This window comes from Carassius auratus, unplaced genomic scaffold (genome assembly GCF_003368295.1).
Source record: "Carassius auratus strain Wakin unplaced genomic scaffold, ASM336829v1 scaf_tig00215406, whole genome shotgun sequence".
In the NCBI taxonomy this organism is placed as follows: Eukaryota; Metazoa; Chordata; class Actinopteri; order Cypriniformes; family Cyprinidae; genus Carassius; species Carassius auratus.
In genome coordinates this window covers 595,901-612,500 of record NW_020528072.1, presented here as the reverse complement: position 1 = coordinate 612,500, position 16,600 = coordinate 595,901, and the positions used below count along the sequence as shown (strand labels likewise).

Below are 16,600 nucleotides of genomic sequence, written 5' to 3'. Positions count from 1 at the left end.
AATCCAATCACACATTTTCACTTCTCCTGAAGAGCTTCACTACCACGTATGCTAGATAGAGGTCTAGCAAGACAGCAATTGCTTCTGTTAATAGACATTGACGCATACATTAACAATGTTAACCACAGAAAAACCACAAAGAACTCTGAAATTTCAATTATTATCATAGACAGAATGAGATTTTATCGAGAATCAATGGAAACTTGTATTTTAATCTACTGACAGATGGAATGATAGAAAGATAGAATGATCGATAGAACGACAGACAGACAGCTACATGCATGCATAGACAGATAGACAGAATGATAAACAGACAGATGATAGATAGATAGATAGATAGATAGATAGATAGATAGATAGATAGATAGATAGATAGATAGATAGATAGATAGATAGATAGATAGATAGATAGATAGATAGATAGATAGATAGATAGATAGATAGATAGATAGATAGATAGATAGATAGATAAGCCCAATCTTCTCTCAAAGCAAAAATAATGAATGTCAATTAACACTGACCAAGAGTGGATCATTATATCACATGCAATAACCTGAATGATAGAATAATAAAGAGCACTTTATTTAGAATTAGGCCGGTGTGATTCCAGCAGGAGAAGATGGATGTGTGGAGATAGACAGATCTAATTAGCCTTGTACTAAGTCCCAGTGCTGTTCTCCTCGTCTTCTCTAGCCAGTCTCTACAGCGGTATAGTGCTGCTAATCCATGTCCACTGCTTAATGACTGCAAATCGCTGATATCTGCTGCTGATGAATTGCTGAGAAGATTAATCTCCTATCCCTTTTCACCAGAAAACGGATAACCTTGGAAGAGTGAAGTATGCAGCATATTTTCCCAATCAGAAAATAGATTTTCGTAATCATTTTTAATCATTTAATTTTTTTCATCATTGCCACATTTGACCAGCAGTGCTAATAAATACGCTTTACAGTTAAAGGTAAATTTTGAGATGCATTTGCAATATACTGTAGAACAAGAAAAAATTCAGGGGAGTCTGAGGAAATGTGGGTAAAGCATAACTGGCAAATTTAATCTCAACCTTTAGAAGTGGGAAAAGTCAAAAGGGACCGCTGAAGGGAGGGTAAATGCCCCTTTGGATGGTTGCCAACTGCTGCCATCTTAGAATTTACATCTGTTTTCTTTGCAGCTTAAAGCCACTCATTTCTTCACAGCTGAGGTTTGCCGACCCATGCATCTAGCCCCTTGGCTGAAAGATCTCTCAGTTCATCCTTGTCCTTTTTTAATATAATATTATACATGGAAAGACAGGCTAGTTTTCACAAAGGATGCAACTAAAAAGCTTTAAAGGGAGAATTCACAAAAAAAAAAAAAAAATTCAAACGTAGTAATCATTTATTCACTCGCAATGGAAGATATTTTGAAGCATGTTGGTAACCAAAAAGTTCTGGTGGTCATTGACTTCCACTGTATGAACAGAATATTAGACACTTATCAAAATACCTTTTTAATGTTCCATAGAAGAAATTTATAATGTTTTGGAATGACGTGAGGTTGACTAAATCATGACAAAACTAATATTTAGGGGCATTTTCCCTAAAAGACCCAATATACAAATGCATGTTTCCCCTTGTTTTGTATGTTGCTATTAAACACCTAGTTCAAAACCTCTAAATTAGAATAGTTTTGTGAAAGCTAGAAACCAAATTAACACTTAAATATAATATTTTTATTATCAAGTCTTCTGTAGCCATGGATTTAAAGTTTGTGGCTATAGGCAAAAACTGATCAAAAATAAATCCACCTTCCTTTAGAAAACATAACTGGAAAAACTAGCGCCAGTTGCCCAATAATAAATCTGTGGCCCTTGAAAGTCTTCATTTTATTTTTCACTTTTGATATACTTAACTATTTTGTTGCCTTTTATATGGTATTGCATTTATCATCCTCATTTATGAGTTTACATTGTGAACAAATTAAATCATACAAAAAAAAGTGCATTAATGCATCAATATTAGAATATTGTTATTTAGCAGAAGCACACCACAACCTATATTAACTGCCTTACATTCACATTAGAACCTTGGATAGGGACTGGACACACAAGCTGTCATGAAACATTGTTAGACCACAAGGGGGAGGAAAGGGCCGGCTGTTAGCCATCCTTCTCAGTTCCACCAGCAAGAACAAGGGAAGTCTCACACATGATTAAACTTTACTGGAAACACTCCACAGAGACTATTGATATTATTGTGAATTCTGACTCTGCAGAAGCAGCCTCTTTTAAACAGTCATGGCAAACTATCATTCCAAAACATTTGAACACCATTTATACAATCTTCCAGAATATATCAATCACTGTTTTTGTTTTAGGATAAATCTAGAATTCGGCTGCCTATAAAAAAAGGAAACTACTGTACTTCATAAACAGCTCTTAAATTGCGTAATCTGTGACAAAAGTGGAAACAACTGTGGAAACAAACTCATGTTGTTTTATAAGCATTCACCTTAACTGATCCTCTCTTCTGATTATCTAAACTGATAATCCTCTTCACAGTTAGCACAAATTTGTGTTCAAATTTGCGTTTGCCTTACAGCAAGGTTCATTTTTCAAATTGCCAAGACTGGTTTGCCAGGTTTTCAGTCATTTTCACATGGAGATACTAAACGCATTCCCAAGCAGTTAAACTTCTCCAGCTACTCTAGAATCATTTCATCTTTGCAAGCAGCTCCATCTGTATCTCTCTTTCTCTCAGTACGACCTTCAACTGTGGACCCAACAGAGGCACAAGATCTGTCATACTCCCCTAAGAATGCCCTTATTCTCCACCATATCATAGTCTTATCACAGATGATTATTCGTTAACTAACTCTCCTTTAGTTAACTCCTGATTAGGTATTAATATCAGACTCTGGATTGCATGCTAGCAGTTGCTTTTAATAAGTGGATTAGCCCTAGTGTCTTACAGATTTTTTTTTTTTTCTTCTCTGTCTTTACTCAAGCTACAATCTTCTCTCTTCTTGAGTCCTTGGCTCCTGGCCAGAAGAAATGTTCTGCTAACAAGTTTCTTCTTGTGGTCACAGGCGTAAGCTATTAAGTGTGAGCAGAGCTGCAGACTGGTTGTCATTCAATGTTGTCAGTTTTAAAAGTAATGGAATAAAAAGGCTAACTTTAGAGGGTCAGATCACAATAATTAGCCTAGGGTGTTCTAATATCTAGGAGGCATCACTGTTCTGAAACTGTGATTTGCCAAGCAACAAACTATTCATTATGTAAAGGTAAATGGTGTTATTTCTGCTTCCTCAAGTGGCATCAAATAAAATTGTGAAGAAATATTGACAGGTGTCCTGAAAACTACTCTTGTTTGCCACAGGGAATTTTCTGAACACGTATGAATCATTACTTCAATGATCCTACAAATATACAGAGCCATTTAAAATTTGGGGGTCTATAAAATGTTTTTGTAAGAAGTATATTATGCTCTGCAATACAGCGTTTATTTGATTAAAAAATACAGTAAAAACAGTAATATTGTAAAATATTTTTTACAACGTAAAATAGTCATTTTCTATTTTAATATATTTGGGAATTTAATTTATTCCTGTCATTCCTCCAGTCTTCAGTGTAAATGTTTCTGAATACTTTTGTGGAAACAGTGATACAATTATTTCCAGGATGTATGAATAAAAAAGAACAGCATTTATTTGAAATTGAAGTGTTTTTTAACGATGTATCAATTTAATGAATAAAACTATGCATTTCTTTAAAAAATATAATATTTATATCTTTCCCCAACGATACTACAGAAAGATTGTTACAAACTGATATAAAAACGGTGATTTAGGAACAAAGCTTTTTATGTAAAATAAGCTTTTTATAAAAAGTTACTGTTAAACTACTGAAATAATTATCACAACTAATAGTTAGTTACTCCCCAATACTTGTGTGATGCAACCAAACCTCAATGTTCTGCTGTGGCTGTTTATGTAAAAAGGATCATGGAAAACCAACACAATATATTTCATAGATTTGACAAACCATATTCCAAGGAACAGTTACAAACACATTATGCATAATGTGAGCAAATAAGGTCCAACGCAGAAGTTTCCTCCTCTAAATTTCTCTTCAGACTTCATTAAACTTCATATTAGCCTTCAACTGACAATTATCAACGTATCCTGAAAAGCAGATTTCCGGTACACAAGACACTGTATCTTCAAATTATACCCATACAGGCCTGGAAGACGGTGTTTGTACTTTCCAGGGGAATAACCGGAGATAATAACGCCACTCATTTAAGGCCACCCCTGCGAAACCTCGACCAGTACCTGTCTCCCGAGTGTCATAAAGACCCTTTCTTGTTCTGCCTGCATGTCATAACTGGGGTTTGTCATTTGCACACAGCAGTCCTTAATTACAGGCTTTTAAGCTGCACTTCAGGACCACAAGCCTGTGAAAAGTTCTGAATTTCCTCTCTGGAGGGCTGACAGCAACTGCAGCTAAATGGGTGTAAAGTGACTAAAAAAATTTCAACTCAGCTGACAAATTAGATGTGTCTGTGTCGGCCACAGATGGGTGCCGTTAACCTGTCGGGACACAGTGTCATGACATTAACGCACTTTGTCTGTGGCTCTCTGTCACCGCTGCGCACCTCAAGTGGTCGGCAGCCTTCATTTAAACTAATGTAATTAGGGGCTCTCTTTGTGCTGAGTGGGTTGAGTCACATGACATTCTAACACATTTGCATAATTCTAGAGTAGTTCGATGTCTCCATGGGAAAAAGAAAAAAGAAAAAAAAAACGCTTTATTCGGTCTCGTTCAGTCTGGGGTCAGTTAAATAATCACATTCTAGGGACATAATGAGTGGTCATACTTCATCATACACTAATATTAGGACATATCTGAACCAAGGACATCATAAAACAATAGATTTTTCCATTCAACAGGTTTTAAAATGTTCTGTCACCTCATACGAACACCAAAAGAACCATTTTCAGCTGTGGTGTCATTCTTTGTAAGCTGTAGTTCAGAATGTAACACTGTGAAACTTATATAAGGCCCTCAAGGTATAGCACAGCAAGAACTGACAATCTGGTGGTTCACATGAGAAACTAGATATTTTACAGCACAGGATGAAGTAAAGTCCTTGATAATCTACAGTAGAAGAACCATTTACGATGAAACTGTACCTCGAGTGTTTGACCCAAATACGTTTAAAGTGACCCTTTGACACACAACAGCCAATGAGGGTGTTATCAGACTGTGTTTTTGTGTTTGTGATAAAATTATTTTCAAAGTTCCCTTTTGAAAATGTAGTATTTTTGTGTCCTTTAATCTCATCAGTATTCACATCCTCCATGCGGGCAACATTAGAAGAGCACAATTACAATGTTTCATAGCATTATATTGGGTGAAATAATTCATGTTTAAAAAAAAAACCATTTCACATCTATACAAAATCCTCTCACAAACTAGTTTTGTTTTGCATAAATGTCAAACTTTCTGCTTGAAAGCATTTGCATTGATTTACACAGAGGTTTTTAACATGGCCATTATGAATCTGTCACCCTCGGGACACCCCTACCCCAGCATTCATCCACCTATGTCATATTTGTTAAGAGCATTTTGGACGTAGGCCAGGAAAAGCCACTTCAGGATTATCTTAAGGTTTAGCAGGAGTGATGAGTGAATTTCGGCTTGAGTAGACATATCAGACTGCAGCTTTAATCTCCCTGCTCACACTTCTCTTTCCTTAATATCCAGATTTTAAAAACAAAATACACCTTATTAAACTTAAAGAGGAAAAAGTCAAAATATAGTTTTATGAAACCGTCTTCTACCTCCATTTTCTCAGAAAATGCTTGTTTTTGCTTCTATTTCTGTATGCAATTGACCTCTGTTATGACTGGTTATCCTGTGGTGGAAAATCCTAAATGATATGATGATACAACTGATGTACAAAAGGTAACCGGTTGGCAAAGTTTCTGTTGGCGATTCATTTTCAATGACAATCACTAACTGCAACAGAAGGCACTCCATCTTGTCCAGCGTGTTTCCGCTCCTGCGCCACATTCACATCGAGGCTCGGTTTTAATCACTCAGCATGGTGCAAGCTACAAAGGTCAAGCCCATTGATTAAGTGGATAAAAGGGTGACTTCTCATCTCTCATTCAAGACAGATAAATGTTGTATTTTTACGGCAAGGGACAGTCATTTACACAGCCAGTCCTGCATATTTTGGAATACACAAAGACTTTATTTATTTATTTATTTATTTATTTTAATATGAAAAGAACATTTCCAATGAAATTTTTAAGGAAATATTAGCAACGCCTCAGAATTCCAGTTGTGGCCAATGTTGTCCTTAAAATACTAGCATGGTAAAATCAGTGCAGTGTATGGTATGCTTATCATGTTATAAAATAATTGTAATAAGCCAAGCTAAGTCAGGCTGTTTACAGTTTACATGTGCAATATTAATCAACTGTAATAATTATTAATAATAGTCAATAATGTATTTATATTATGAATAATAGTTAATTCATATTAATAACAATTATTAGTTGAGAAGAAAAATTATAATTATATTAAACCATTATTGCTAATTTATTAAATATAATAATTACATATAAAGAATATTATATGTATTATATGTATAAGAATAACTACTAATTATAATCAATATTGATTAAATATAATTAATATGATACAACATATAATTAAATAAATAACAAATAATAGTCAATTATGTATTTGTATTAATATTTTATAAAATATATATACATTATATTAATTGATATTATTAATAAATATTAAAGTAATTATTAATACATAATAGACAATAAATTATTTCATGGCAATTATTCATAATTTAGCCACTTAATCAGTGCAACAGAACTTTTCATTTCTTTTGCTTATTAACTCACAATATTACAGAAAATGAGCAGAGTCTGCCCACAGAATGGAAACTGTTCAAATGTCCATACGAATAGCTGGTAATGCAACTGCATGAAGACAATTCCAAGATAGTGTTTCAGCATTGTCCATCTCTATTTCTGACCCTGAGGCCCAAGCTACTCAGCCCTGCTCTCATCGATTGGTGTCAGTTGGCCATTGCTATGAGAACTGAAATGTCCTCTGGGTTACTATGACATCATACCCCCTTTGACCTTGCCCTCACATAAGTCCGTACAATAGAGAGTGTGTGAAAAGGCAACTTTTTTTGTCCGATTGCTGGTTCTGACACAGATACTCCTCAGCGAGGACAGCGAGAGGGAGACAGCACTCCATCCCTCTTCAACAGCAAACACTTCATGTGCTTCTCTCAACCATAGGGACCCATAATAGAAACCCAGGGGCCTATTTAAATTTTCATCTGATCCTATTAATTATTGTGAAAAGTGTGTGTCAAACTCAGGTTGATGGTAGTCAAGCTCTTCCTGCCATTTTAGGGAGATAAGATGTCAGTTATCTCTTTGGGAGGTTAATAGACCAACCACATAATCCTTTCCCTTCTCTGCAGATTTTGTGGTATTTGCATTTGGTAAGCTGATATGGTCATTCACTTGAGAGTATGACTGCATTCCTAATGAATTTCCACACCGCCTAAACCCAAACGAGAGAACAGGAAGCATCTCCTCTCTCATTCATTATCTGTCTTCAGACATCCTCTAACATATGCTGCCACTTCTTCTGGAAACCTCTTCTGTTCATTTTTTCCCTTCATCCTCATCACCGGATTCTTGACGAACAGAGGATCCTTCACAAGGACCAGTTACTTAACTTTGGAGATTAATTAAATGTGTTTAATGCCGTTAAAGACGAAGCGCGTTATTTCTGCACCACTAGCGGTACCAAACAGAATTACAAAAATAACGTCTGTTGTCAAACAAGTTTGAAAACCTCCCCCATCTGTCACCTTTCGAACAAACTGCCCAACATCTTGCCATTTGATATTTTTTCGAGTAGCTGAACTGGTAGAGAAAGCCAGGGACATGGGTTTGATTCTCAGGGAAGACAAGTAGTTATAAAAACTAATGCAGCTTAAGTCACTTTGGATGAAAGTCTCTGTCAAATACATACATGTTTGGTCATGCTCGGTCAAGCTGATCAAACAATACCATTTCTTGCCACTAGTTGTGCATTTAATTCTCTGTAGCATTGAATTTCATTTACATGCATTTGCTGACACTTTTATAAAAAGCTGAAACCATATAAAATCCATATATGAAGATGGTGTTGTAGATTACAGAAAACCAACACTTTGTGGAAAGACTTGTGGACCAACAGAGAAAACAACAGAGAATTGTGGGAACTAAGCCTCCCAACCTGGACACAGTTTATGCAAACCATCTTCATAAGAGTCCTAGGGACATCATCAAGGATCCAACTAATCCGTGTCAAAGACTGTTTGAGCCCCTTCCATCGGGAAAAAGATACAGAGCAATTAGAACATGCACAAACAAACTGAGAAATAATTTCTTTCCCAGAGCTGTAGCCTGTAATATCACACCTTCTCCCCTTACACACACACACACACACACACACACACACACACACATAGCTGTGGGACTTAACTGAAGACGGTTATTATTATTTCTGCAATACCTTTTTCTTTTGGACAATATCTGTTGCACTGTACTGTTTGCACAATCCATACCCACTGTACATATATTATTTTGCATATATCGTTGTATTTATATTATCGTGTAATTCATCTTGGGCATTCTTACATTTCTTCAGTGCTGCTGGTCTCTGAGAACTACCAAACAAATTCCATTGTATTCTTATAATGACAATAAAGTTTCTTATCTTATTTTAATTAATCACATCCAAAACAATAGGAAGGAAACATCTTCGTAGCACACAAGACTGCAGCCAGTTACTAGAGGCGTAATCGGCTGTGAGAACACTTCAGTTCCCAAACATTGTCAAGGAGCACTGATCAAGGGCTTGCTGTGCTTCTAAATAAACAGTGACAAAATGATGGCTATTAACCCCAGCTACCTCATTTGCTGCCCAATTGATTTAAAAAGCACTAGGCATGGACTAATTCCTGTGAGAAAGAAAAAGAAAAAGAAAAAGAAAATTCACCTAGTTGATATCTCAGAGAGTCATTTACTAGCCTGTTGTATGAGTATTATTATTGTAAACACATTTATAACATGCATGTGAGTGTTTCTTCTTATCTTTGCATACATCTTGATATATATATACACATTTATACACACACACACACACACACACACACACATATATATATATATCTATATATATATATATATATATATATATATATATATATATATATATATATATATATCTATATATATATATATATATATATATATATATATATATATATATATATATATATATGTGCCCTTTTGTTGCCCTTTTTTGAATTGAGGGAAAAGGGTTGTGTGTAAATCAGGCAGCAGGCGGGGGTATTTTAACGCTGCTATCATCGAGGTAAGAGTATGTTTGCCCTTAAATCACACGATGCCAGAAAAAACAAAAAACAACATCAACAGTCATTTCATTCTCTCTTCTGACATGCTCACTAAAGCTAAAAGACATTCCTATAATTCAAGGTGAGCCCCTTATGCATATTCATAAGGGCCATTACCTTGAAGAGGAATGTCAAAACTAACCAGAAGGAGCATGCTTTGTTTTTCCAAGGATAAATGTGTACATGTTTGTGTTACCACGATGACACTCTTTCAAGGGATGTGTACACAAATCAAAAACTGCTTGTATATCAGTATATGCTCTCTCTCTCTCTCTCTCTTTCTTTCTCACACATGCACAAATGAGTTTTTCATCCGATGAATGTATCTGTCAACTACTCAATAATGATTTATCATCTGGGAGCTTTTGATTCTATTTATATATTTACAGCACACAATGTCCGTCACAACTCAACATAAAAAAATACATAATAATAATAATAATAATAATAATAATAATAATAATAATAATAATAATAATAATAATAATAATAATAATAATAATCTTAATGACTCTAAAATTATTAAATGGTCATACAGTAGATACATACATAAATAAATGAATAATTTATTAAAATCTCATGTTAAATTTAGACTACTCAAAATGTTAACATGTATTAGTATATGTAGAATGAACATGAACCAAGATAAATAAATGCCTTAAAATAACTGTTCATTTTAAAGCTAACTTTTCAACATTGAATCAATTCACCCTACATTGTTTAACTCAGAAATACATCAGATTCTTACATGTTGCAAAGTGGCATTTTTTATGTTAAAGGAAAATGAAAGTAAAAAGTAGATTACAGTAGATTAAAACACCTGACGAGCTCCAGAGATCACCTCACAGGCTGTAGCCCAGCGTGGAATCAGTCCACATGTGTGAAGTGTACCAAATTTTCAGCCCCTGTTCAACAGCTCAAGACTGTCTGGTCTCAACCCTTCCCCCACCACGTCCACCCATTCCTCTCTCAGACAGAATTACAAGCCATTACACACTTGTCTGGACACCGATGAACTTGAACAATAACCCCAGGTCACAGGCTGGGCCACTTGAGAGCCAGGAACAGGCTTTTGAAGGAACTTTCTTCCCCAGCTTAAGGGCTGGTGTAGAGCACACAGAGCCAGACACATTTACACCAGCACGTCTCATTGTACTTCTTCCACACAAACACCACTTAAGGCTTTTCTGTCACTATGAAAGGTCAAGAATAATATTTAGTTAGCTTAGTTTGTGAGATATTTCAGATAACATCTTTTTGTCAAATCAATACGTAATATAAAAATATTTGTACGTGAGTGGTGGTATAAAAAATAAATAAAAAATAAAAAACAATTTCCCCTCCAAAATAACAAATCAACAGACAATATATGACAATACAAAAGGAACTTCACATTAAGAGTCTTGACTGTAACAGAGCGCTCAGAATTTGAATGCACTTGGTTAAATTATTGGTCTCCGTTGTGAGTTTTCACCTGGAATTAATTATTCCTGTATTCCTCATATTAATCCTGACATTTACACATCCAAAACTGTCAATATGCTCAGTCTGCTTGAATAAATGGCATGACAGTCTTCAACAACTGGGGGCTTTAATTGTGGAGAGGTTAATTTTGTCTTTAGACCTTAAAATGAAACCTCTGCCACCCATGTAACTAGATAACATTTCACCCAGAATGTGACTTTCACATCCTCTCTAACTCCTAATTAAAAGTAAACTCCTCCTATTCTGGCATTGAAATGCATTGCAAATCAGCACAGCTGCGGAAAACACCTTACAAAGACACTAGCATACATACTTTGTTTTAAACCTGTACAATATATCCAAAATAAAAGCATTTAAGTTTTTACTTAGAAAAGCCCCTGAATAAAAAAATAAAAAATAAAGCATTGTTATTCTGTATTTGTAATAAAATAAAAATAAAAAAACGTTCTAATATCCAATTCTGATATATATATATATATTAAAAAAAAAAATTTCTTAAATGTATAATACACACACACACACACACACACACACACACACACACACACACACACACACACACACACACACACACACATATATATATATATATATATATATATATATATATATATATATATATATATAATTGTAATATATTAATTTATTAAATCATGTTCTTCAACTTCCATATTGGCATGGAAAATGTTGCTTCAGACCATTGTATCATTAGAGTTTTACATTTCTAAAGTGACACACAGCTGTGCTTGCTTTGGACTTGCTGTCTAACATTCATAAATTTGTCAACTTGATACCCAGCTCACCTCTCCGACTTCTGAGGTCAGAGGTCACGACAGATCTGTCAGTGATTCATGTCATTTTCTTGTCATTCAACCAGCTGTCCAGACCACATTTTAGTTAGCGGGGTCTTTCTGTGACAAAACAGCTTCTTTGACCTAATTGAAGAATTAATTATTTTCTAAATATTTAGCAGATCAGACAAACCCACATGGTGTTCCCAAATGTCAAGTTTCAACAAAGAAAAAGAGCTCTTTTACAAAAGAGAATCAAACAAGTCAAGCTCTACTCGTGTTTAAGGAGAGGCTTGTCTAAAACTCAGGATGGAGTCTCTCTTGTCTGAAGAGGTCAAAGGTTATGTTAACTTTGGGAGTATCATCAGGGCTGCCGGCCCCCTCGGGGAAGTAAACTTGACCCACCTCTGACCTCAACAATGCAGGTCGGCTCTGGAGATCACGACCCGAGTAGTCTGTCTGCTTATCGTCAGCGGTTTAACACCTCCTCCGTCATCATCAATCAGACACAGCCATCTTTACCGGCCCCCTAATCAGCACTGCCATCAATAACCACACCGCTGACTTACTATTCAGCGACTGCCACGTCCACCGCACACCTCACATTAATCGTAGACATTAAGCCAAACTATCTGGACTGTCAGGGAATTATTTGATAAAGCTGTAAACATAAAGCTTATATTATTTAGTGCGTAATTTTATCCAAAACCGTACATTCTGTTTTAAAAAGCAGCTTTAGACTGAGAGATTGGTTAATCCTCTATTAAATGAAAAGCGCTAGAAATAACAGCACGGCTATTCATATCGAAGGCTATTAAAAGCACACAATCCTAGTCTATGACTGTTATTCTAGTTCTTTCAAAACACAGAATATTCCTGCAGAAGATGGATTTTTTTTCTTCCAATATATAAAAACTAGTATGAGAAGTCCCTTTAGCAAGTGGACAGAAGCTGAGACCTATCCACAGCAGAGCATTTATCAGCCCCTAAGTGGCTGTAACAAAAGCAATGCTCCCTGGGAGAGAACCTGACAGCAGTTTTCCCCCTTATCGATCACCACGCTCGCTCTGAGTGCTCCAGTTTATGACAAAAGAGTTCACGACACCACAGTCAGAAAGTCAATAACGTGATAAATACTCTCCTTCTGTTGGTCCCTTGTCCGGCACTTTACCAGGCATTTGCCATGACAGTTATTACTGCTGCAGTAAATCTGTGGCCAGTAGAGAAGAAAAGAGAAGGAGACAGAGAGAGAAAGACAGAAAGGGGGAAGGTTGGGAATTCCAACGCCAAATTTATTAACCCAGGATGCTGTTTACTTAATTTAAAGACTCGCCACACACTGACAGTCAGAAAGATCTGAGGATTTGAGTTTAAATAAATAGTTTAACCAAAAATCGAAATGATAATTCATAGTAATAATTCATGTTTAAAAGTCCAGACAAATTGTGCACCTTAGCCCAAGTCGCCTAAAGCAGTAACAAATTCAACTGATTTGTACAAAAGTGAAAATATGAGCTGCTTCTTTTCAATGAATCAGTTGATTCACTTGACAAATAGGACTAAACGATTCATTCACATATTGGATTGCTTCATTTACTCCGGTTCAACCCAGTGACTAATTTACCCAGTCACAACAGTTGTGCAGCTAACAAGCTCTCTGGAAGGGAAGAGTATTAGTGAATGACTTTGGTCTGCTCTTTACAGAAGGCTTTTTATCACCTGAAATATGGTGCACAAATTGTATAAATGAAGAAATGTATATACATTTGGAATGACATGAGAGTAGATGAATAATTGATTTAGGGGACATATCTATGTCCCTGTGGATTTCCTGCATAGATTAATTGATATCCCAGCAATACTATTTCCATGTCACTTGCAATGTAACAACTGTTAGCTCATATTTTAAATTGAAATTATTTAATGAAAAACTTTATTGCATTTGCGCTTAAAAGATTTTCTTTCATAGAAATGTGACATTTCAGCCTGTTTGCCATTTAAGGGAATTAATGTAACGCAACACATGTTTATAGTATTAATATTCTCAGTGACACTTGTTTTATTTGAATATTTTATTTTTATTTAGTATATTTTCAGAGAGACAGCTAAGCCCTAATCCAAAATAAATCCGGTTAATGTTGAAATGGCCATGTCCCTCTGCTTGGAATAACATTAATCAATACGGAAGATTATGCCGATGGAAATTAAGTTATGTAAAATGCCTCATTCCTGTACCAGATTAATATATCCTTGCATATTTATACATCTGATATTGTGAAGAAAATCACATTACACTGTGTAACCTCAAAAACCTGCTAAGTGTCTTGCAAGAGAAACGTATCACATGGAGATTATTAGTTTACAGAGCACATTGCAAGACACTGCTCCCATAACATACAGCTCAAACCTTCCTGGAGCTATAGAGAGATCATGCCAACAGGGGCTGTCCAGAAATGACAAGTCTGAGATCAAATCCATCCCTGAGGAGCGAACTATCACACTGGATTTACTCCAGCAGTGTGGTGGGTAAATACCTGGAACAGGTTCCTGTCGTGAACACAGACCTTCCAAATATGAACAGCAGTCAAAAACAGAACCATGCTGTTAAAGGGAGGGAGTGAATGAAGAATGAACATTTGCTGACTCATTTCTGTAATTGAACAACTAGGTCGAACTAAACAGCATGTGTCTCTCACCAGGGAGTATTTTTATTCCTAAACAGGTTTTAATGCAATAGCTCACCCAGAACTATAAATTCTGACATCATTTATGCACCTGCATGTGGTTCCAAAATAGAGGGACTTGGTGTCAAGACTCACTAAAAACACATCATTAAAGGAGTACTGCAGTTCATTTTCAGAATGAAAATTCTGTCATCATTTACTCATCCTCCACTTGTTCCAAACCTGTATGTGTTTCTTTCTTCTGTTGAACATAACAGAAGATATTTTGAAAAATGTTAATATCCAAACAGTTGCTGTTTGGTGCCCATCAACTGTATGGATGGTAAAATCTTTCAAAATATCTTCTTAAAGCTGTCCATATGGCCTGTGCAATATATTCTAAATCTTATGAAGGGATGCAATAGCTTTATGTAAGGAAGAGGGCAACATATGAATAACTATTTAATGTACATTTTTGCTGAAGCTCTGAAATAAACTACTGTATAAAAAATAAGTGAATGCAAAAATGGCACTTTGTCGCCACTGGATGTTATGTTTCATTGCAAAAACAAAGAACAAAAAGTCAGAGTCATACAGCTCTGAAACAACACCAGGGTGAGTAAATGATGACCATTTTTATTGTAACTATCCCTTAATCACCTATGAAGAAAATTTGCAAAAAAAAAAAAAAGGTTTCCTTTCAAAAACTCAAACATCTTTGATTGTCAGTGTAAGTTAGTTAATGAAGGGTTAGTTTAGGGCGACCTTTGCCTCCATAAAAATACAGTTAATTTCTTCACCACTGATTAAAATTTCAGACCCCTAGACCTTGTGTTCCCTACTATAATATTGTCAGTCAAAGACAATTCTTACTTGATCTGCTAAATTTCACAGAAACTCTGAGAGAGAGTTTCCTGCTGCTCATAAAAAAATCAAACATTCAAATTAAGTGGTTGTATATTCAGTAAAACTTCACTAATTTGTCTCATACCAACAGCATGCTTGCTGATTACTTCAATGTGTAACATACCATGGTTTCTTGCATTGAAAATCCTGAAAACATCCTGTGGAACTTAAGAAAATCTCAAAATCAGCCCTATGCAGCTGTCACATAGTAATTCATGGGATGGGCTATGGCACCAATATGTAAGGTGCCATAGATCAAAAGAAACCAAGTCTAAAAACCTATTTTGGCGGTTAAGCAATAGTAACAGGAAATATCCTGTTAACGTTCTGCATGTTGTTCAAACAAGTTGGCACTATCTCATCGAAACCAAAAGGATTCATATCCTCACTAAACTGCATAGGGCAGCCGAGGGCAGAGTAACTCACAGAGACCTGCACACTGCCATGCCCACTGCGATACATATTAAACTGTTAAGTGATAATGACCAGAGAGAAGGTGAAGAGGTGGATCAGGATGTGCGAAGAGATTAGGCCCAGTGCAGTTGCACTGTGCCAGAGTGCAGTCATGCATCGCAGTGAAGCTCTTGTTCTGCTTAGTCCCTGGAGTGAACAGGACACTTATGGCTCCCTCTGATAACTTGTCTCACCATGCAGATGAGCCAAGAACTACCTCAGCCCACCAGATATCCACACATTCGCGCACACACTCAGACACCAACTTCTGCTGTGGATGCGTTGATTTATACCTAGTCAAACACATGCATGCTGTTCGCATGCAAAGAGAGTCGCAGACTGCACTACTCACTATGATCCACAGTACCACACATGCTTACTATATCATCCTATTCCTACATAGCTTGGTGCAACTTATTCTGGGATTATTTTGGTTAAGAACCAGACACTTAGACAAGAAAATTCTCCTTTACTGATATGTAAAGTCTCCATTTTGGGGTGAATAAATTTTAAAAAAGTTGAATGAAGTGGAACATACTTGGATAAGGTAGTTGAGGCCAGATCATTTGAGACAGAGTCAAGATCAAGCCCAAAAGATGGTCTACTTTAAGTCAAAACTTAAGAATCCAGACTGAACCCACATGCTCCTGAGTTAATAACAAGTTAATAACAAAAAATATATATCTTGACTCGGAAGCATGTGGACTTAGTCCTTTAAGTTATCGGTCTTAAGTCCAATTCAAACCTCTTCCTACAATGTCTCAAGCGAGACTCTTGATTATCTTTTAGATTAAAGGGCACAAACTTTGCT

General features: G+C 35.9%; 1 long non-coding RNA gene across 1 annotated transcript in view; it reads right to left on the bottom strand.

Annotated features, from left to right (window-relative positions):
* LOC113094540 (uncharacterized) overlaps nt 1-16,600 on the bottom strand; it is a 50,381-nt gene that overhangs the window by 18,460 nt on the left and 15,321 nt on the right. The window lies entirely within an intron of this gene.